This window comes from Mus musculus, chromosome 6 (genome assembly GCF_000001635.26).
Source record: "Mus musculus strain C57BL/6J chromosome 6, GRCm38.p6 C57BL/6J".
NCBI classification, from domain to species: Eukaryota; Metazoa; Chordata; class Mammalia; order Rodentia; family Muridae; genus Mus; species Mus musculus.
This window is the reverse complement of record NC_000072.6, coordinates 64,402,245-64,424,539: the sequence shown is the minus strand read 5'-3', so window position 1 is coordinate 64,424,539 and position 22,295 is coordinate 64,402,245. Positions and strand designations below refer to the sequence as shown.

Sequence of the window (22,295 nt, the reverse complement as noted above, 5' to 3'; positions counted from 1 at the left end):
GAAAGAAAGAATCCAAACTATCCCAATTTACAGACCATGTGATTTTATTTATGGAAGACACAGAAAAACCTATCAAAAAGTTCTAGAATTTGTAAATATGTTCAACAAAGTCATAGGTTATGAAATAAATACAACTTAATCAGTAGCCTTCCTACACAATTAAGAGAATCAAGTTAGTACAAACTAGGATGTCTTTCCCCTGCTGTTTAGCTTTCATAGTACCAGAAGAATCTCTGCAGGCTACTAGAAGTAAGAGGAGTCACTAACATTATTGCCCAGCTGTGAACTGTGAACTGTAGTAATGGCTGGCATGGTGAGGTAGGTTCATTGGTACCATAGTGGCAAAAATATTATGATGGCAACTATCTGTATTTGGGAACTTAAGGTCTGTTTTACAGGAGGAAACTCATGTCTTGTACAATAAATCTTGCCCAAAACCCATGCCTGTGGATTGACAGGCCTATTATTATTCTGCTAAGTGGACAAAGTACCCCTACATTTTTACCTTTCTACCAATAGATTAGTGCAGAGAAACTTCTTTGTATACTGGATGTTAGTTAATGAGGAAATTCCTATTTAAAGTACAAAGAATAAATGTCAGGCCCAGTCACAAATGGTACATCTATATCACACACACTCACCAAGGCCCAGGGACTATTGAGGAAGGAAAGGTAGAACAAATGTTGGGTAAGATAGAGTAAACCAATTTCTTTCATACTAGGGCACACTGCTGCACTCATGAACTCACAGTACCTATGCTTGCTTGAACAAGACTTCTACAAGATGAGGCCATTGAACCTTTGAACATCAAGTAGAAAAGGTTTCATAAGTATCCATGCCTAAATGAGACTCTATGGATAGTTGATTGTTTCTCAGAAACAGAGAGAAAAGGCAGTTTTCTTTAATTGTTTGGCTTCTGATAGATTGGTTATGTTCCCGTAAAAGACCTCCCCCACACCCCCACAAGAGTGTATATACAAAGAGAACAAATTGGAGTCAATTAGTTATTTAAGAAAATAGAACATAAAATTATTGTAGGGGTAGTGAGGTAAGGTGCATCTGAGAGGGGTTACAGGTTGTAGCGGTAGAAAGATAAGGTAGGTCTGAGAGGAGATAGAGGTGAATATTATATTTATAAAACTCTCAAAGAATTAATCATGCATTTTAGTTATCCAGTTTTTTATTCCTTGAAACTTCTATTTGTTTATATGCTTATATAATATATTTTGATCCCATTCATCTACCAATACCTGCCTCCATGCCTCCTCTAGTTCTTTAGCCCATGCTTTGACTTCAGATCCCCCTTTAGGTTCGAGCTCAACACTAGGAAATTTCTAAGCTAGAAGACTTTTTCTACTTCATCAGAACTCATTGAATTTGTTAGCATCCCCAAATGTAATTGTTGATATTTAAGACGTTATACGTGTCTTTGGCTCCGTGTTCACACCTGATGCTGACTTGCATTAAACTCAAAGACTCTTGGAATGGGAGAGCAGATGCTTGAAACACTATACAATATCTTGACCAAGAATAAATACACAAGGCACCCCATAACTATGGACTAGAAATCTCATGTAATATATACATCTGACCTTCTTCTGTGTTTTTAAGTGGAGTTAACTGAGGCTTTTCTTAAGGTCCTTAAAGCTAATATTAGCATTGGATGAAGAGCTGTTAATTCTCCTGCAGTTCACTCATCTGCAGCATGCATAACACTATGATGCAAACCAAGCTGATGTACCTGTTTATTAGAGGAATACTTTTAATACAAATTTTAATGGTAACTGTTGAATTTTGTATCTCTGCTTTGTATTATATTTTGAATCATATTGTTACAATATTTGTTTTTACTTTACATATATGTTACATAAATGAAAAAATTTAAAAAGCACTGTTTGACGACAAGAATGTCCTGGAATCTCCTACACTCAGTAAAGTAAATCTAGTAGTTATAAAATGGTAAATGCAAAGTGCAATGTAAATAAGTAGATGAGGGCAAAATAAAGATGTAAAATGAAAGAATGTCAGTTGCAGGGCATAACCTAAAGCAACAGGTTACCGAGACGTAAAATAATTGTCTTGGAGATATTATAACAACAGTACTTTTGTTACAAAAGGACAATCTACTCACTTCCATAATGGGAGTAAACTATATTAAAATATATTTCCCGTTTTGTAGTTGAGAGTACACAAAAGTGGTTAGGAAGAAGGGAAGAAGCAAAACATATCTGTCTATCTGAAACAATAGGTGCATTCATTTATTTTCTATAAAAGAAAGTCAGGCAGTTGTCCGTAGATCCACAGTAATCTGAAGGTCTCTCAATGGAGGAGACCTGTACTGTGTCTCCTTAAAACTCCACTAGCACACAGTAGCAACTTGCTGCTGCTCAACAGAGATGCTACCACTATTGAGTTTAATTAATAGAGCCCTTCAGATTGGAGGCAATGTGGCCACAGTCTAGGACGGATACTTAATTTATGTATTTAACACAGAAGTAGTTTCCTAAATAGTCATACTAATACTATATTGTTTGATAAATTAATGCCTCCTCTCAGCCTTCCATGAAAAGAGAACTGAAATCAAATGTTGAGATCTATAATACTTAACGTAATCAAGTTTCTGTGATATAATTGCACTTTAAACACTAGTTTTACAACATGAATATAATTCTACCCATAAGAAGTTTAGCTGATGAAACAGCTTTGTACACAATAAATTTATAAAGGAATATTTTAATGTATGTAACATTCTTAATATGAGGAAAGAGGCAGCTTATTTCCAACATTCTTCAAGTTTCAAATAGCAGAGCATTTTGAAAAAGCATGTTGCTCTTCTGTCTTTCTGATGTCAAGTTCAGCCTATAAATATACCTTGAGATATCATGACAATAAAAATTACAGCTTATCTGATTCCACATTGTTCCATTATAGCATTCCAATATAACACCAAAGGTGAAGAGAACACAAATAGTTTATAGTGGGTTCATTGGCTGGCTTAGGAGCCAACAAAGACAAAAGTGTTTATTGTAAATGGCCTTTTAAAAAATGTTAACATGAGTTTGAAGTATGAACAGCAAAAATGTAATTCTGAAATAAAGTACCTCCTTGGCCCCTGTAGGTAATGATTCCAAGGCCACAGAAAGAATGGTGAAGCAGTATTTCAGAGTAATTTGAGATTCTACTTTCTGCCATAAAATCCACATTCACATAAAACTCCATATATTCTTTGTGGATATTAAGTCTGAAGCCTTCTCATGTCCTAATTCATTCACATAGACTTAAAAGGCTAGTATGCATATCTATCCAGAAAATGTTTACAGGAAGGAAGAGAGAGAGAGAGAGAGAGAGAGAGAGAGAGAGAGAGAGAGAGAGAGAGAGAAGGGGAGGGGAGGGGAGGGGAGGGAGGGAGGGGAGGGGAGGGGAGGGAGGGAGGGGAGGGGAGGGGAGGGAGGGAGGGGAGGGGAGGGGAGGGAGGGAGGGGAGGGGAGGGGAGGGGAGGGGAAGGGAAGGGAAGGGAAGGGAAGGGAAGGGAAGGCAAGGGAAGGGAAGGGAAGGGAAGGCAAGGGAAGGGAAGGGAAGGGAAGGGAAGGGAAGGGAAGGGAAGGGAAGGGAAGGGAAGGGAAGGGAAGGGAAGGGAAGGAAAGGAAAGGAAAGGAAAGGAAAGGAAAGGAAAGGAAAGGAAAGGAAAGGAAAGGAAAGGAAAGAAAAAGGTTTGCTTAAATGACCAAGAAGGGAGCCTGGATAGAATTGAACTAGCCCCTTTACATGTGTAATGTTACAGTTGTGTAGCATGATCTTCTTTTAGGGCTCCTAACAGTCAGAACAGGAGCTGTCTCTGAGTCTGTTGCCTTCATCTGGGATCCTTTCCCTTTACTCAGGGCAACCCTTTAGATTTCCTTGTCTAGCCTTAGTAGGAGAGGAGGTGACTAGTCTTACTGCAGCTTGATATGCCATGGCTGGTTGATATCCACTGAAGCCAGCCCTTTTCTGATAGAAACAGAAGAGGAGGAGTTGATGAGGTCATCTGAGAAGAGAGTCAAGGGGGAAGACTGGAAGGAAAAGAGCTGTCTCCTGAGGGGTAACAGAGGACTTATCTCATCCATCTTTGTCCAAGCTGGATACTGTTCTTGTAGGAAGTAGGGTGGGTGGCGTTACTCCTTTCTATAATGCCTGATTTTATGGTCTAAGGAATTTATATCTGCGGATTTATTTCCTAGCAAAGACAAGGTGGTCCGAAATTGAGGAGATGAATCCATCATCTGGGTAGAAAGAAGTAATATCTGATTCCTGTCCACCTCTAAATTCATTCTTGCATGATCCTGGGAGAGTGCATGTTCTTCAGTGTCTCCAGAGCAAACCCTAGGAAAGTCCTGGGACTTGACATTAATGAAAACATTTTATATTATTATAAAATATATAGTACAGAATGATTATATTTCTAAAACTGTTAACTATTTAAAATTTAAATCTCAGTTACTTTGCAATGAGCTTTTATGTTCATTTTCACATAATTTCCTATAGAGCATAGATGTTACCTATGTAAACATTTCCAGTAACTTCCATAGACCTTCAGGTCATCTCCTTCTTTCTGATCAAGAAAAGAGGTTGTTTGTGAGCTGCCAGACTGGCTCTGGGAGATTGTAAATCTAATCTCATTTTGCATGGAATAGACTAAGTCAATCCAAGCAACTATATCAGAAGGGATATTTCTTCAGGGTAAGAAATATATAATAGAATTGGCACTGGACACTCCTGACAAACGTACAACATTGGGAAAAGACAATTATGGTCTATGACAGTAATCCTCCAATCCAGCATAGGCTTCCCTGCCCATTTGCTCCCACTTTCTTCTTCTGGACTCCATAGCATTTAGGAAGGATCACCAGTGACCCATAAAGAGCTTGCCCAGTGCCTACTGATGTGTGTTGGCTCCAGCAGTCGAGAGATCTAAAGCACAGAGCTCAGAAGTTGTTCCAGCATATAAAGAGACACAAATTTTACCATGAAAAAGCCTGGTAGGAATGTATTATTCAGACTCAACAATCAAGTAAAAAATGCTGCACAATAGGACTATGGTGGTGAGGTTTGGGGAAAAAAGATTTTGGAAGTGAGACCAGGGACTTTTTTCTGACAGGAATGGCCATGGGTTCTGTATTTGGGCATTGTCTTAGGTTACAAAATCATGGGCCTGAAGACATGGCATTTTAACTTGTGTTTCAATGTGTGAACAAATTATTTAACCTTCATTGAATCATAATTTCTTCTCTAATGAACGTGGGCTGATGATGTTTCTGTATGAAGGTGATTCAAGGTTTGAATTAGATACTTTATATAAGACAGAGTCTATATTGATTAGTTCCTAAGTGTGTGTTTATGAGGTGTAGTTATCAACTTTAATATTACCGTTATTATTGCTCACTTACATACACATATATATGTGTATATATATGTATATGTATATGTATATGTATATGTATATGTATATGTATATGTATATGTATATGTATATGTATATGTATATGTATATGTATATTGCTATGCAGTTGGCATATTTTAATTGCCATCCCTCATTTTTCTACCAATTAGATGTTCTTCAATAATTTCTCTTGCTTTCATGTCACTGTTCTGTTTATGTTGCTCCTTTTTCTGCACAGTTATTAGGTTCAGTAGTATTAGGCACCTTGGACCATCTAATACTTCAATCAGTCACTGCCTTTGCCTTTTCATTCCAGTTGTATTTCCATTTTTACAAAGACCATTATTTCTAAGTCTTTTGGGCATCTGCACTTTAACCCACAGGTAGAACGGTCTTCATGTGAACAATATATCCACTTAATATATAGTGTAGGGCACTTCTACTGTGGCATCAATGAGTATTTTCTGCATGTTCCAACAGTCTTAGAAAAATCATAGAGACATTTTAGCTTTCAAGTGTTTTGGAGAATTGCATTTTATTTCTTTCAGAAGCAGCTTCGTTCCTCATCAACATTCACCAACTCATAAGCTAACACTGCCCTCTTTCATGCCTTCATTCATCCCTTCATTTATCTCCACATATTTGGAGATATTTTTCCACCAAGCTTCTTTGTCTTACCTGGTGGAATATTTTCCTTTGAGATCATACAGCATTGTCTTTTCACTGTTCCTCAAAAACTGGAATTAGATCCACATTTGGGCAACATTTGATGAAATATCACTTCCTTAACTACAAAGTTTTTGAAATTTATATTTGAAATTCTGTACTCAGCTGTTTGTCTGGAATAACAGCCAGCAATGAACCAGACTTCCCTTTTTATTTTAAATCTACTCTTCTTAAAGCATTACTTTTATTTTGGAAAGCCAGTATTCCTATTGAAGTTTTACTGGAAAGAATCAGACATTCACTATATATTATCAGCCTCTTAATAGGTTTAGTTTACACAATAGGCGAGTCTTGCTTTCTGAGAGAATGCTTGGGCATTTCTCTTGTAACAAAATTAGCTGTGAAGTGTCAGAATGCCTCCACTGAGTTACTTGCCAAAACATTTTGCCTTGTATATGAAATAAATTCAGATGTCTGGAAAATAAAAAAGGAAATCCAAACAAACAGCAGTGAGGAAAGCCTTTGGAGAAGCCATGGGCATAGTCTGCCAGCTTTGGAACCTGGAATAGAGAGGAGTGTCTGCTCATAAGAGCAGTCATGATGAGGAGAAGGTCTTGTCTGCTGAGTGATTTTTGGATGAAATATCAGAAGGACGATGACACAGGAAACCTATCTACTGACTCTGTTCCATGAAATGGTGGGATCGTATGGAAAGGATAGATGGTTTTAATAGTAAAGAAGATATCAAAATAACAAGAATATGGAAGAAAATCCACCACTTAATATTGATTATTGTTACAGATTGTTCAACTTTAGCATTTTTGTTTGTTTGTTTTTGTTTTCTGGTGAATATTTGATCATTGGTTTGAAGGAGAGTACACATGACCTTCTTTTAGAAGCATGGAATGAATACCCTCTAAAGGCTGTTTCCCTCCTTGTTGCTAGTATGGCTAATGGCTATATTCTCTAGGTCATCCCATTGCTCATTTTCATAGATTCGTCATAGGAAACTCCCCATCTCCCTGATTATAGAAGGATGTGGAAAATAAACAACAGAATGGAAAGTCTTCTTCATATCATAAGGGAAATGTGGTTTTCAGAGTCTGGTTTCTGCTCCACTGAAATCACTCCAGTTTCATCCTCAGCCTTGTAGCAGACTACTTGCAGGTGCTTCTCCTCTCACCCTGCCTCCATTGTCTGGAGGCCTCAAAGAGCCCTGTTGTAGACTCAGCTTTCCTCAGTCTTGTGAACCCATTGGCATTTCCCATTTTGTCCATTCCCTTTCCTTTGTTTCAGCCACAGATACCTAGAAACACTTTCTACCTGTGATCCCCCAAGCCCCATATGGCCACATCTGACAGTGTCTCAGGTAGAAGATTAAAACTATTCTTTCAGTCCTCTATCATAATTTCTCCAGTCAGTGGAGATTTTAACCCTTTGTCTAGACTAGCCAGGTTCTCTCAATCATGTTCATCCCTGTTGCCACAGATTGATCTTTGCCTCTTTAAAACCTACTTTGCAGGATCTCCAATTCCTACCAACCACACCTCCAAATCCTTGTCATCTCTACATCTTGGTATGGACTGGATCCCTTTAACTCTCTCCTAAACCTCTTCTTAGCCTATTCTGGTAGCTCCCTTTTATTTTTTTCTGCCATCCACCCAGGCTGTGGAAGTACTCTCCACCAGACAAACCAGAGCTGCTAACCTTTCATAAGACCCAGAGAGAGCAAAAGAATCAAAGAATGGAATATTCACTCAACAAAGACAAGACCAGATATCAACACTGAAAATTACCTCAAGCATTCTAAACTCAAATTCCTTGACACCAGTGCAAAAATACAACACAATATCCACTAGAACCCAGCAACTCTACTAGAGCACAAGGCAAGGACTTCAAAATACCAAATATGGACATGTTCAAAGACCTTAAAGAAAATATGAGTAAATCCTTTAATGAAGTCTGTGAAAACAGAAACAAACTAGAAAGAAATGAGAAAGACCTGGAAGTTGAAATAAAATCATCAAAGAAACACAAACTGTGCTAAAACTGTAAATAAAAGAATTTAAGAAGTCAAACAAAAACCTCAGAGGTAAGTCTAACCAACAAGTGTACAAGAAATGAAATGAAAAAGAAAAATCTAAAAGTCTTTAATATTGAATGAAAATGAAAACACAACATAGCCAAACCTATGGGCCACATGTTCTAAGAGTGTGTCTAAAAAAAGAAAGAGAGAGAGAAAGAAAGAAAGAAAGAAAGTAAGAAAGAAAGAAAGTGAGAAAGAAAGAAAGTGAGAAAGAAAGAAAGTGAGAAAGAAAGAAAGAAAGTGAGAAAGAAAGAAAGTGAGAAAGAAAGAAAGAAAGAAAGAAAGAGAGAAAGAGAGAAAGAAAATAAGAAGGGAAAAATAACACTTACAAAAGGGTAGATGGCAAGAAAAAAAAATCAAACCTGAGGCTAAAACCAATAAAGCAAAAACCAACAAAAAATATAATACATAGAGTCAAGGAAATAAAGAGGCACTCCTCTAAAAAAATGATAACTGTGATAAATCCTTCACCAATTTAACTAAAAGATAAAGAAAGTATTAAAATTAGAAATAAAAAGATGATATCACAGAAGACTCAAGGAAATCTACAGAATCATAAGTACATACTTAAGACAAAACCAAAACCAAACAGAAATAAACAACAACAAAAATAAAAAGCAAGCAAACAAACAAACAAACAAAACACCAACCTGTACTCAACCAAACTGTAAAACCTAAAAGAAATGGTTAAATTTTCTGGCATATATGACCTACCAAAGTTCAGTCAAGATCAGATAAGGAATTCAAACAGAACCATAACTCTTCATAAAGTAGATGCAATAATTAAAAGCCTCCAAACAACAGAACCCAGGGCCAGATGGATTTAGTAGAAAATTCTAACAGATCTTCAAAGAGGAATTAGCGCCAATATATCTCTAATTATCTCACAAAATAGAAACTGAAAGAACGTTAACTAATTCTTTTTATGAGGCCACTATTATCTTGACACCTAAATTACTCAAAGTTCCATCAAAGAAAGAAAATGACAAGCCTATATCCTTTATATGTGTGCATATGTAAATAGTCTCAATAAAATTCTAGTAAATGAAACTGAGAACACATCAAAAGGATTATATACCAAAATCTTGCAGGCTTCATCTCACAAGTGCAGTGACAGTTCAACAGATGTAAATCAATAAATATAATCCATGACATAAACATACTGAAAGACAACAACTACAAGATCATTTTGACAAAAATCCAATACTCTTCATTATGAAACGTATAGGGAGACTAGCAAGATAAGCACATAAAACTAAAAGAAATTCAAATCATTTTCAGTATAATTAGGAAACAGACAAGAATGCCCACTCTAGACCATATCTATTCAATAAAACCCCATTGAATCTTATCTAGATTTACTTTAAATCTTATCTAGAACAATAAAACAACCAAAGGGGCTCAAGCAGATACAAATTGGAAGGGAAAATATCAAAGTATCTCTTAAGTGAATGATAAGATTTACATAAAATTTATAATATTCTATCAAGGAACTTCCATAGCTGATTAACACTTCTAGCAAAACAACAGGATACAAAATTAGCGCGCGCGCACACACACACACACACACACACACACACACACACACACACCCAGTAGTCTTCCTGAATACAAATGGCAAACACACTGAAAGAGAAATCAGGGAACCAAAACATTTTACAATAGCCTCAAAAATCACTTTAAGAGAGCACTAATCAAGCAAGTGAAAGACTTATAAATAAAAACTTCAATACATTGAAGAAATTGTTGATGATGTTAGAAGATGGAAATAACTCCTGTGTTCATGGATTGGTTGGATTAATATAATAAATATGGTGACCCTATCAAAATAATTTATAGATTTATTGCAATTCCTTTTAAAACTCCAATACATTTGAAATGTAAATAAAGAAAATATCTAATAAAAAACTCCAATACAATTTTCACAGAAATTGAAATGAAAATGTTCACAAAGTTAAGCTTCATATGGAAACACAGACAGACAGACAAATCAAATAAAATCAAAACAAAACAAAAAATCAAAAGAAAATAGAATAAGTAAGTCAATCCTGAATTATAAAATAACTACTGGAGGTATCACCATCTCTGACATTAAATTGTACTACAGAGCTATAGTAGTAAAAGCATCATGGTATTGTAATAAAAAAACAGACTTGACCAATGTGTAATGCTGGAAGGGGGTCTACATCTAAGTAGTCATGTCTTCCATTACTTCCCTGCCTGTCCCTGTTTCAGCTTTCTCTCTACCTGTGTCCTGAAATTCTCATCTTCCCCCAAATGTTACTACAGAGGACACTAGGCAAAAGTATCCTCTATTTCATGGGCTCTGAACTCTTACAGGATGGCTTCCTGTAAGTCCAATCTATGCAGTAGAGGCCAACCTTAAACTCCTAATTCTCCTCCTGCCTCCATTTCCTAACTGCTTGAATTACAGGATGTTTTGTCACTAACAGCTGGATATTTATTTACTAATTTATTGTTTATAGTTACAAATAGCTTCATTTCTCATACAATACATCCTGATGGTAGTTTCCTCTCGCTTTGTCCCTCTCCATTCATCCCCATCTCACCTCCCCTGAAGATCAGTTTTCTTTCTGTTTCTCATTAGAAAATAACAGGCTTAAAATATGGAATGCTTCACAAATTTGCATGTCATCCTTGCCCAGGAACCATGCTACTGTTCTCCCAATTGGTCCAATTTTACTATATTTGCTGCCCAAGCTAGCTCTTGACATTTATTTTTAAGGACTGCTTAAGTATGAGTTCCAAATGTTCTTAGTTTAGAAAAAGTATGCATCAACAGGCACAAGGAAAATATTTCTCCCTTCTAGAATGCCTTATGTTTGGGGGATTTTGGTCTTAGGAAATAGTTGCTCAATAAATGCCACTGAAGCTATTGCTAAAAGACTTAGGAGGCTCAAGCCACTCTTCTCAGTAAAGTTGTTAGGATCACCCCTTACCTTTAAATGGTTTAGCTAGAGTGGCCTCAGGTAAGTTGGAAGTTTGTGGGAAACAGATGTGAGAAAGATGGATGTCTTAGACAATTTACGAGAGAATATGACCTCCCATGGGAAGATCAACATTTCCCTTACAAATTGAAAGCTGAATCATAAATGTGGATAACATAGGTGATGTTAAGAAGACAGGAGATAACAGAAATGTTCAGCATTTCTTAGTACTGTTAAGGATATATAACAAATTTTTTATAACATGTATTTGGCATACAGCTGAAACCCAAAAACTTAGGAAGCTAAAACAGAAGTATCCTTGACTGCAAGCCAGTCTGATTTACTGAGAAATAACGTGTTGAAAAGCAAAAACAACCGACCCGGGAACGCTTTGCCAGAGCATCTGCGGGAAATATCTTGGTTCTTGGACTCCACCGAGACTAGTCTGCACAGGTAAGAGTGTAGACTACAGAAGCTAACAGCTTCTGGGACAGGCGGGAGCCACAGAGCCTCTGAGACAGCCCCCTTTTCGGGCTCCAGATATCCGGGCACCTTCCCTGCTAGAGGAGAGGTGTTTGCCCTGCCCAGGAGGGCTTTGCCACAACACCTGGGGGAGACATCTTGGTTCCTGGGTACCACTGAGAATAGTCTGCACAGGTGAGGGTGTGGACTACAGAAGCTAACAGCTTCTGGGACAGGTCCTGTTTTGGGCCTTCATCTTCTGCCAGGAGGCAAGTCTGAACACAAGATATCTGTGCACCTTCCCTGAAAGAGGAGAGCCTGCCTGCAGAGAGTGCTCTGACCACTGAAACTCAGGAGAGAGCTAGTCTCCCAGGTCTGCTGGTAGAGAATAACTGAATCACAAGAGGAACAAGCTCTAACCAGAGACAACTATAACAACTGACTCCAGAGTTTACCAGATGGCGAAAGGCAGATGTAAGAATCTTACTAACAGAAACCAAGACCACTCACCATCATCAGAACCCAGCACTCCTAACTCAGCTTGTCCTGGGCACCCCAACATGCCCGAAAACCTAGACCCGGATTTAAAGGCATATCTCATGATGATGGTAGAAGACATCAAGAAGGTCTTTAATAACTCACTTAAAGAAATAACAAGAGAACACTTCTAAAGAGTTGCAAGTCCTTATAGAAAAACAGGAAAACACATCCAAACAGGTGATGGAAATGAGCAAAACCATACTAGACCTAAAAAGGGAAGTAGACACAATAAAGAAAACCCAAAGTGAGGCAACGCTGGAGATAGAAACCCTAGGAAAGAAATCTGGAACCATAGATGCAAGCATCAGAAAGAGAATACAAGAGATGAAAGAGAGAATCTCAGGTGCAGAAGATTCCATAGAGAACATCAGCACAACAATCAAAGACAATGCAAATTGCAAAAGGATCCTAACTCAAAACATCCAGGAAATCCAGGACACATTGAGAAGACAAAACGTACAGATAACAGGAGTAGATGAGAATGAAGATTTTCAACTCAAAAGCCAGCAAATATCTTCGACAAAATTATAGAAGAAAATTTCCCAAACCTAAAGAAAGAGATGCCCATGAACATACAGGGGGCCTACAGAAATCCAAATAGACTGGGCCAGAAAAGAAATTCCTCCTGACACATAAAAATCAGAACAAAAAATGTATTAAAAGGTCAAGTAACGTATAAAGGCAAACCTATCAGAATTACACCAGATTTTTCACCAGAGACTATGAAAGCCAGAAGATCCTGGACAGATGTTATACAGACACTAAGAGAACAGAAATGCCAGCCCAGGCTACTATACCCGGCCAAACTTTCAATTACCTTAGATGGAGAAACCAAAGTATTCCAGGACAAAAGCAAATTCACACATTATCTTTTCACGAATTCAGCCCTTCAAAGGATAATGACAGAAAAAAAAAAAAAAAAAACAATACAAGGACAGAAACCATGTCCTACAAAAAGCAAGAAAGTAATCCCTTAACAAACCAAAAAGAAGACAGCCACAAGAACAGAATGCCAACTTTAACAACAAAAATAGTAGGAAGCAACAATTACTTTTCCCTAATATCTCTTAATATCAATGGACTCAACTCCCCAATAAAAAGACATAGACTAACAGACTGGCTATACAAAGAGGACCCAACATTTTGCTGCTTACAGGAAACCCATCTCAGGAAGAAAAAAAACAAAAAACAAAAAACAAAAAAAAAAACAGACACTACCTCAGAATGAAAGGCTGGAAAACAATTTTCCAAGCAAATGGTCTGAAGAAACAAGCTGGAGTAGCCATTCTAATATCTAATAAAATCGACTTCCAACCCAAAGTCATCAAAAAAAGACAAGGAGGGGCACTTCATACTCATCAAAGGTAAAATCTCCCAAGAGGAGCTCTTAATTCTGAATATCTATGCTCCAAATACAAGGGCAGCCATATTCATTAAAGAAACTTTAGTAAAGCTCAAAGCACACAGTGCACCTCACACAATAATAGTGGGATAGTTCAACATACCACTTTCACCAATGGACAGATCATGGAAACAGAAACTAAACAGGGACACAGTGAAACTTACAGAAGTTATGAAACAAATGGATCTAACAGATATCTACAGAACATTTATCCTAAAACAAAAGGATATACCTTCTTCTCATCACCTCATGGTACCTTCTCCAAAATTGACCATATAATTTGTCACAAAACAGGCCTCAACAGATACAAAAATATTGAAGTTGTCCCATGCATCCTATCAGATTACCATGGATTAAGGCTGATCTTCAATACAAAATAAATAATAGAAAGCCAGCATTCACGTGGAAACTGAACAACACTCTTCTCAATGATACCTTGGTCAAGGAAGGAATAAAGAAAGAAATTAAGGACTTTTTAGAGTTTAATGAAAATTAAGCCACAGCATACCCAAACTTAGGGGACACAATGAAAGCTTTTCTAAGAGGAAAACTCATAGCTCTGAGTGCCTCCAACAAACAAACAAACAAACAAACAAAAAACAAAACAACAAAAAAAACAAAAAAACCAAAAAAAAAAAAAAAAAAAACTAGAGAGAGCACACAATAGCAGCTTGACAACACACCTAAAAGTTCTAGAACAAAAGGAAGCAAATTCACCCAAGAGGAGTAGATGGCAGGAAAAAATCAAACTCAGGGGCAAAATCAACCAAGTGGAAACAAGGAAAACCTGGATGAAATGGACAAGTTTCTAGACAGATACCAGGTACCAAAGTTAAATCAATATCAGGTTAATGATCTAAACAGTCCTATATCCCCTAAAGAAATAGAAGCAGTCATTAATAGTCTCCGAACCATAAAAAGCCCTGGACCAGATGGTTTAATGCAGAGTTCTATCAGACCTTCAAAGAAGATCTAATCCCAGTTCTTCACAAACTATTACACAAAATAGAAGCAGAAGGTATTCTACCCAAATCATTCTATGAAGCCACAGTTATTCTGACACCTAAACCACAGAAAGACCCAACAAAGATAGAGAACTTCAGACCAATTGCCCTTATGAATATAGATGCAAAAATCCTTGATAACGTTCTTGCTAACTGAATCCAAGAACACATCAAAACAATCATCCATCCTGACCAAGTAGGATTCATTCCAGGGATGCAAGGATGGTTCAATATATGGAAACCCATCAACGTAATCCATTATATAAACAAACTCAAAGACAAAAACCACATGATCATCTCCTTAGATTCGGAGAAAACATTTGACAAAATCCAATACCCATTCATGATGAAAGTCTTGGACAGATCAGGAATTCAAGGGCCATACCTAAACATGATAAAAGCAATCTACAGCAAACCATTAGCCAACATCAAAATAAATGGTGAGATTTGGAAGCAATCCCACTAAAATCAGGGATTAGACAAGGCTGCCCACTTTCTCCCTACCTATTCAACATTGTACTTGAAGTCCTAGCCAGAGAAATTCAACAACAAAAGGAGATCAAGGGGATACAAATTGGAAAGGAAGAAGTCAAAATATCACTTTTTGCAGATGATATGATAGTATATATATAAGTGACCCTAAAAATTCCACCAGAGAACTCCTAAACCTGATAAACAGTTTCAGTGAAGTAGCTGGATATAAAATTAACTCAAAGAAGTCAATGGCCTTTCTGTATACAAAGGATAAACAGGCTGAGAAAGAAATTAGGGAAACAACACCCTTATCAATAGTCACAAATAATATAAAATACCTTGGCGTGACTCTAACCAAGGAAGTGAAAGATCTGTATGAAAAGAACTTCAAGTCCCTGAAGAAAGAAATTAAAGAGGATCTCAGAAGATGGAAAGATCTCCCATGCTCATGGGTTGGCAGGATCAACATTGTAAAAATGGCTATCTTGCCAAAAGCAATCTACAGATTCAATGCAATTCCCATCAAAATTTCAACTCAATTCTTCAATGAATTAGAAAGAGCAATCTGCAAATTCATCTGGAATAACAAAAAACCTAGGATAGCAAAAACTCTGCTCAAGGATAAAAAAAAAAACCTCCAGTGGAATCACCATGCTTGACCTAAAGCTGTACTACAGAGCTATTATGATAAAAACTGCATGGTACTGGTATAGTGACAGACAAGTAGACCAATGGAATAGAATTGAAGACACATAATTGAACCCACACACCTATGCTCACTTGTGGAACAGAGATTGAAAGAAAGGTCACCCATTGACCGACCCAATTTGGGATTCATCCCATTTGCACAACCCAAACCCTGACACTATTGCTGAGGCCATGTTGTGTTTGTAGGCAGGAGGCTAGCATGGCTATCCTCCAGGAGACTCTACCAGCAACTGACTGAGACAAATACAGATACTGACAACCATTAGATTAAGGTTGAGGACACACATTGTGGGGGTTTCGGAGTGGGGAGATTGAAGGAGCTAGGGGAGATTGCAATTCTATAGAAAGAATAACAATATCAATTTACCTGGACCTCTCAGAGCTCCCAGAATCTAGGTCAAAAACCAAGGAGCATACATGGGCTGATCTGTGTCCCTGGGCATATGTGACTGTTTTGTCCAGCCTCAGTGGGAGAGGATGCCCTTAATCCTGTGGAAGCTTGATGCTGGTAGGGGTGAGGAGGGGGTGGGTGAGTGGGTGGGGACCAACCTCTCAGAGGCAGGGAGAGGGTTGTCAATAACTCTGGGAGGGAGGACCACGAAGGAGGCACATTTGGAATGTAAATAAAATAAGTTAATAACAATGAACATAAAATTTTCCTATTTCTGTATGGTTAGCTTTTCATTAATGTCACCATTGACAGGTAGCTGTTTGTCATTTTTATGCTAAAAATGATATCTTCACATAATCCATCAGCTTAAAAAAGCAGATCAATGGAGTTTTAAATTTGTATTTCCTTAAAAATTCATGTGCACTTCATTAATTCCCATGCATTCCCAGAAGAGGATCATTTCCAAGCCATGTTAAGAAAGCATTTCCCAGTGTCACATGAGAGCTCAGTGAGGAGCTAGCACTGGCATTGAGTGACTGGATTATCAGTGTCTTATGGTACATACACACCTGTTAGAGAAACTGACTTGATTTCTGAAGCAGAACACCAGGAAATCCTGACTCATGAATAGTCTCAACCTGTTTCAGAGAAGTCTGTAAGTCTGCCCTTTGTCACTTACCCACATCATGGTATTTCTTTAGGTAGTAAATTCTTTGTTCCTTTTTCATCCTTGAAGCCTTTTTCTTGTTGATTTAAAGTATCTTCCTTCAGTTCTTATCCCCAGAATCTATTGATCACTTTTTGAAGCTATTAGCTACTCATTGTTTTCTCAAGTATTAAAGAGGCCAATCTAATCTTTGAAGGTGTTGGACAATTTTATACTACAGGAAACTTCTCATTTTCTTGAGAAACACCAATGTCATAGTTCAAATTTGTGATTATCAAATGGTTTATTCTGAAACTGTCTGCATCCCCTAAATCTAAGCTATTACACACATACACACACACACACACACAAAGTAAATTATCACTTATTTGTCCTCATTAAACTTCATCTTACTTATAATCACCTGGCTTAATTTGTCAAGGGCCTCATAAATTCTTAAAGTGTGGTTCAAGTCAATAATCACCCCTACTCAATGAAGAGTAATCTGCATATTTAATAAGCTCACTCCCCATTCCATATTTCAAATCAACACTGAAATGTTAATTAGTATCCAGACCAATGCTGACATGAAAAAACTACTTTATTCAATATCCCCTTCAAGGCTGACATTGAACCATTGATCATCACCTTGCACATGGCCTATTAACAAGCTATGGTACAATAATACATACTAATCCTACATAAAACAATGGTACCAATAAAATACAGCGAGAATTCAAATGAACAATCAATAGTAATTTGTAATTTTTTCATAGATCTTTTAAAGGTGTTCAAAATATTAATTATATCGTCAAAATCTTTATGAGTCAGGGTGTCAGTGGAGATTGCGGAGAAAGGAGTTAAATAAATAACTGTAAACTAATTTAGTAGTCAACAAAAAGATAAAACATTCTCTCACAGTAATATGACAAGTTAGGGTGTTTGTGAATCTAAGCAAAAACAGAGATGGTGCCTCTTCACAGAACTAAGACTCTAGTGATAATTTAAAATTCTCTACTGCCAAAATATGTAGTCCTTCTCAATGCAGTTAGCCTGGGGACTTTTCCAAAACACTCATCTGTATTTTCAACAATGATTCAAAGAAATTGTATTCCATCTAAGTGATACTTTGTTTTCAATCAACTAATGTTGGCATAGCAGATCCATCTGGCTACTGAGAAGCTGTACTAGAAATGCAAGGTTCAAATGCCCAAACTTCAACGTGCCTCCAAACTAAATTCAACAGGAAATCTAAAGTACTGGTAGCATTTTCTCATGGAAACCTCAGACATCTTGGAAAAGAGCCTAAGCCAGCGGCTGCTGACCCTGCTCCTCATCTTCCCTGTCCCCTGCCTTCCTCCCACACCTGGCTCTTTTCCAACCTCATCCAACGTGAGTGCTTGAGAATGAGGAGTCTACTAGGAGTGATGTATGTGTGTAGGAGAGGAGGATAAAACCATCAAAACGAATTGAGTATGCTTAGCTAGCAAGACAAGGAGAAACTAAGAACATCAAAACTAATAGAGTCTAACAGCAAACACACCAAGGTTGCTGGCAAGATGGAGAGGCCAGTAGAGAAGGTGGGAGTTTAAAAATAGAAGCAGAAAATGAAGACAGAGGTGTGACTGATGAAAGTCTTTGACCTTTCCTTTTCTTTCCTTTTTTTCCTCTTATTTTTTCCATTGTCATCCATTCAGTGTACATAGGGCTATGCTTCAGGCTTCATGTACTTTGATCACTCCTACCCACATTACAACTGATAACTACTTGGCTGATTCCATAACTTGTCTATCATGAATTGAATTGTTAAAAAAAAAAAGGATATTCAAAGACCTGTGCGATGTGTTGTCCTAGAATCTTTTGTTATAGCTTATAGCATGATACTTTTATCTTTAGTAGTCCTTCTCTTTTTTCTTTTCTTTTCTCTTCTTTCCTATCATCTGTCTATCTATCTAATCTATCATCTATCTAATTTCTATCACCTATAATCTATTATCTATCTTTATCTATCTGTATATCCATCATCTATCTATCTATCTATCTATCTATCTATCTATCTATCTATCTATCTATCTATCATCTACCTATCATATATCTATCTATCCATCCATCTATCTTGTTTTCTTTAGACAGGGCTTCTCTATTTGACTGTTCTGGAGCTTTCTCTATAGAGCATGCTGGCATCAAACTCACAAAGTTGCCTTCTCTGACTCCCATGTGTGGGATTAAATGTGTGCACCACCACAACAGCACAGTGTATTTTTAGTTTTTTGAGGAAATTCCATAGTGCTGTGCATAGTGAAAAGACTACTTTATATCAACCAAAGCAGTGACTATATGTCCTCAGCAGAATTTACTGTGACTCATTTTCCTTATGACAGACCTTCAAATGGAAGGACTTTGAGGTAGGATCTCAAAGTCATTTTAATTTGCATTTCCTCAAAGACTAAGAATATTTAATTTGTTATGTTTTATGATTATTTCCCATTTTTTTTGGCCCTGGCGTACCCCTGTACTGGGGCATATAAAGTTTGTGTGTCCAATGGGCCTCTCTTTCCAGTGATAGCCGACTAGGCCATCTTTTGATACATATGCAGCTAGAGTCAAGAGCTCCGGGGTACTGGTCAGTTCATAATGTTGTTCCACCTATAGGGTTGCAGATCCCTTTAGCTCCTTGGGTACTTTCTCTAGCTCCTCCATTGGGAGCCCTGTGATCTATCCAATAGCTGACTGTGAGCATCCACTTCTGTGTTTGCTAGGCCCCGGCATAGTCTCAAAAGAGACAGCTATATCAGGGTCCTTTCAGCAAAATCTTGCTAGTGTATGCAATGGTGTCAGCGTTTGGAAGCTGATTATGGGGTGGATCCCTGGATATGGCAGTCTCTAGATGGTCCATCCTTTTGTCTCAGCTCCAAACTTTGTCTCTGTAACTCCTTCCATGGGTGTCTTGTTCCCAATTCTAAGAAGGGGCACAGTGTTATTTCTATTTCTTGTGAGAAATATGTAATCATTTCATTAGCTTGTTCATTGGTCAAATTGTTTAGTTGGGGTACTAGGTTTTATGAGTTCTTTTTATATCTCAGATATTGGTACTTTATCGGATGTCCATATAACAAAGATAGTTTCTCATTTGTAATTCTGTCTCTTCACTTTAATAATGTTTACTTGTTATGCAGAAACTTTTATACAATCATACTTGTCAGTTCTTAGCATTATTTACTGAGCTCCTGGAGTCCTTTTCAGTAAGACCTTGCTTATGGCCATATCCTGAAGAGTTTCCTATAACAGATAATTGTTTCAGAATTCAACTCATAATAAGGTATTTGATACATTTTGAAATTATTTTAGCAAGGGTAAATATTAGATTGTTCACTCTATGTTTGGATGCCTGACCCTTCTATTACTATTAGTTGAGTAGGTAATATATCCTCAAAAAATTTGTTCAAAAATCACATGGAGCTAGCAGTATGTATCTAATCCTAAATTGTTCTCTTCTTTTCTACTCTATTGACTTAAAGGTTTGTTTTGTGTCAGTGTCTTGAGTTTTTTGTTACTATAGTACTGCACTGTATGTTGAAGCCCGAAATTATGCTTATTATAACATTTTCAGCATTGATTTTTCTACTTATTCTTTCACTGGCTATTTGGAGTATTTGTTCTTTTATATGACTTGTGGACTGGTTTGTTTTATCTGTTCCTGTAATTGATACCCTTGGTAATTTTATTGGGATAATGGCACTTTTAGCATTATACCCATGATTAGTTTTCCTGTCCTTCAGATCATTATTTTGGAATATCTTTCCATCTTCTTGTATCTTTTAAACATCATCTTCTATGTTATATAAATGTTACTGCATAGCTTTCTCACATCCTTGGTTAGATTTCTTTCTAAGTGTTTTTGTTGTTTGCTATAGATATTATGATTTCTTCTTCTTATGTTTTTTTCTTTATTTTTAGTCTAGTAAAGCTACTGATTTTGTATGTTGTAATGGCTCAATGTATGTATTCTTTTCAAGAATATTCTTGTATAGTCTTTAGGCTGTCATTTGAGTAATATTAAATCACACACAAATAAATAGTATTTGATTTTTCCTACTTGGATATGTACATGTTGAGTATGTTGATTACATCATGTATATTCTGTAGAACTGGCTTAAGATTGAGGACTTCAATTTATGTTTATAACAAAGGCTTTCTTTCTGCTTTAATTATGATGCATAGATTTGCTGATTATAATAGCCTGGCATGGCAGTCATTGTCTTTTAGAAGTTGTTTTCTGATGATTTCTCTTTGTCGGATTGGTGTCTTTCTCTTAGAGATTTCAAGGTTCTTTTTTTTGGGAAGTAATTTTCTGATTGTACTCATTTATTGGTCCAGTACCTCATATATCCAGATGGCTATTTCTCTCCTTAGACTTAGTTAATTTTCCTCTATTTTATTAAGTATATTTTCTTTACCTTTAGATTAATGTTCTTCTTATTCTTTAATGCTCATTATTGGCAGATTTGGTCATTTAATGCTGTTTAATTGATCTTGTATACTCAGTTGATAATTTACTGTTTCATCTTTGTCACTTTTGGAATGTTTAATAGTTTAACTCATCTCCAAGACCTCATATTCTAGTTTTCATTTGACCTAGTCAACTGATGAGGCATTCCATAGAGAATGGCTGAGGTAGTGAGATCTACAACTTTAAACCAGTTTACAGATTTATTCAGACACCATTTTCAAGATTTCAATTTGAACTTTCCAGCATTTATATATTTTATTATTTTCTTATTTCATAGCCTATTTTGACTTCTTTACATACTTTAGCTACTAGTGTTTAACTGGATGCATTCTATATTTATCCATGTGTTCAGTAATTTTCTTGAAATTCTTATGATCATTTGCTTATTTCTTTGGGATTTCATGACTAATCCTCAGTGATTTTCCTTGTAGTAGAAGTAGTGATTCTCCAAGGAATTGTGCTGCCTGAATTTTTATGTTTCTTGTGTTTCTACATTGAGACATATATATGTGATAAGGTGATTGAAATTTTAAAAGAATGAAAAGCACTTGTTTTATTTCAGTAAAAGCACTTAAAACATTCACATAGAATTGGGATATAGTAGGATCAAAATATTTTCTCCACTATTTCATTGATCATCTAAGTTAGTAGATGAACCATCAGTCCATGTCCCTAGGGAACAAGGCTTTGACTCCAGCTCTGTTGTTAAAATAGAATACCAAGGGCAGAATTGACCATACTATATTGATAGGCCTACTCTGAAGATACACTTCATAGTCAATTTTTAAAAGTTATTTTTACAAGTTTAATAATTTTCAGAAGTAAAGGAGCATACAGAGATGATGTGTACTAAGATACTATGTAATAAATGCAGGAGTAGGCAGTAAATAAGTAGAAATAGTCTAGTAATTAGTTTTAGAAAAACAATAAAAATTAGAAGAAAGACAGTAAATAGTCTGGGAACACAATACAGAGATAGGGAATCAATAAAGCTATTTTAGTTAAAAAGGGAAAGAAAGATAAATTAGACTGATATAAAAAA

The 22,295-nt window shown here is 36.7% G+C and overlaps 1 protein-coding gene and 1 non-coding gene across 3 annotated transcripts in view; both read right to left on the bottom strand.

Annotated features, from left to right (window-relative positions):
• Grid2 (glutamate receptor, ionotropic, delta 2) overlaps positions 1 to 22,295 on the bottom strand; it is a 1,448,316-nt gene that overhangs the window by 279,782 nt on the left and 1,146,239 nt on the right. The window lies entirely within an intron of this gene.
• Positions 10,790 to 10,892, bottom strand: Gm25205. The gene has a single exon (XR_003956556.1). It is a non-coding gene; the product is annotated as a U6 spliceosomal RNA (small nuclear RNA).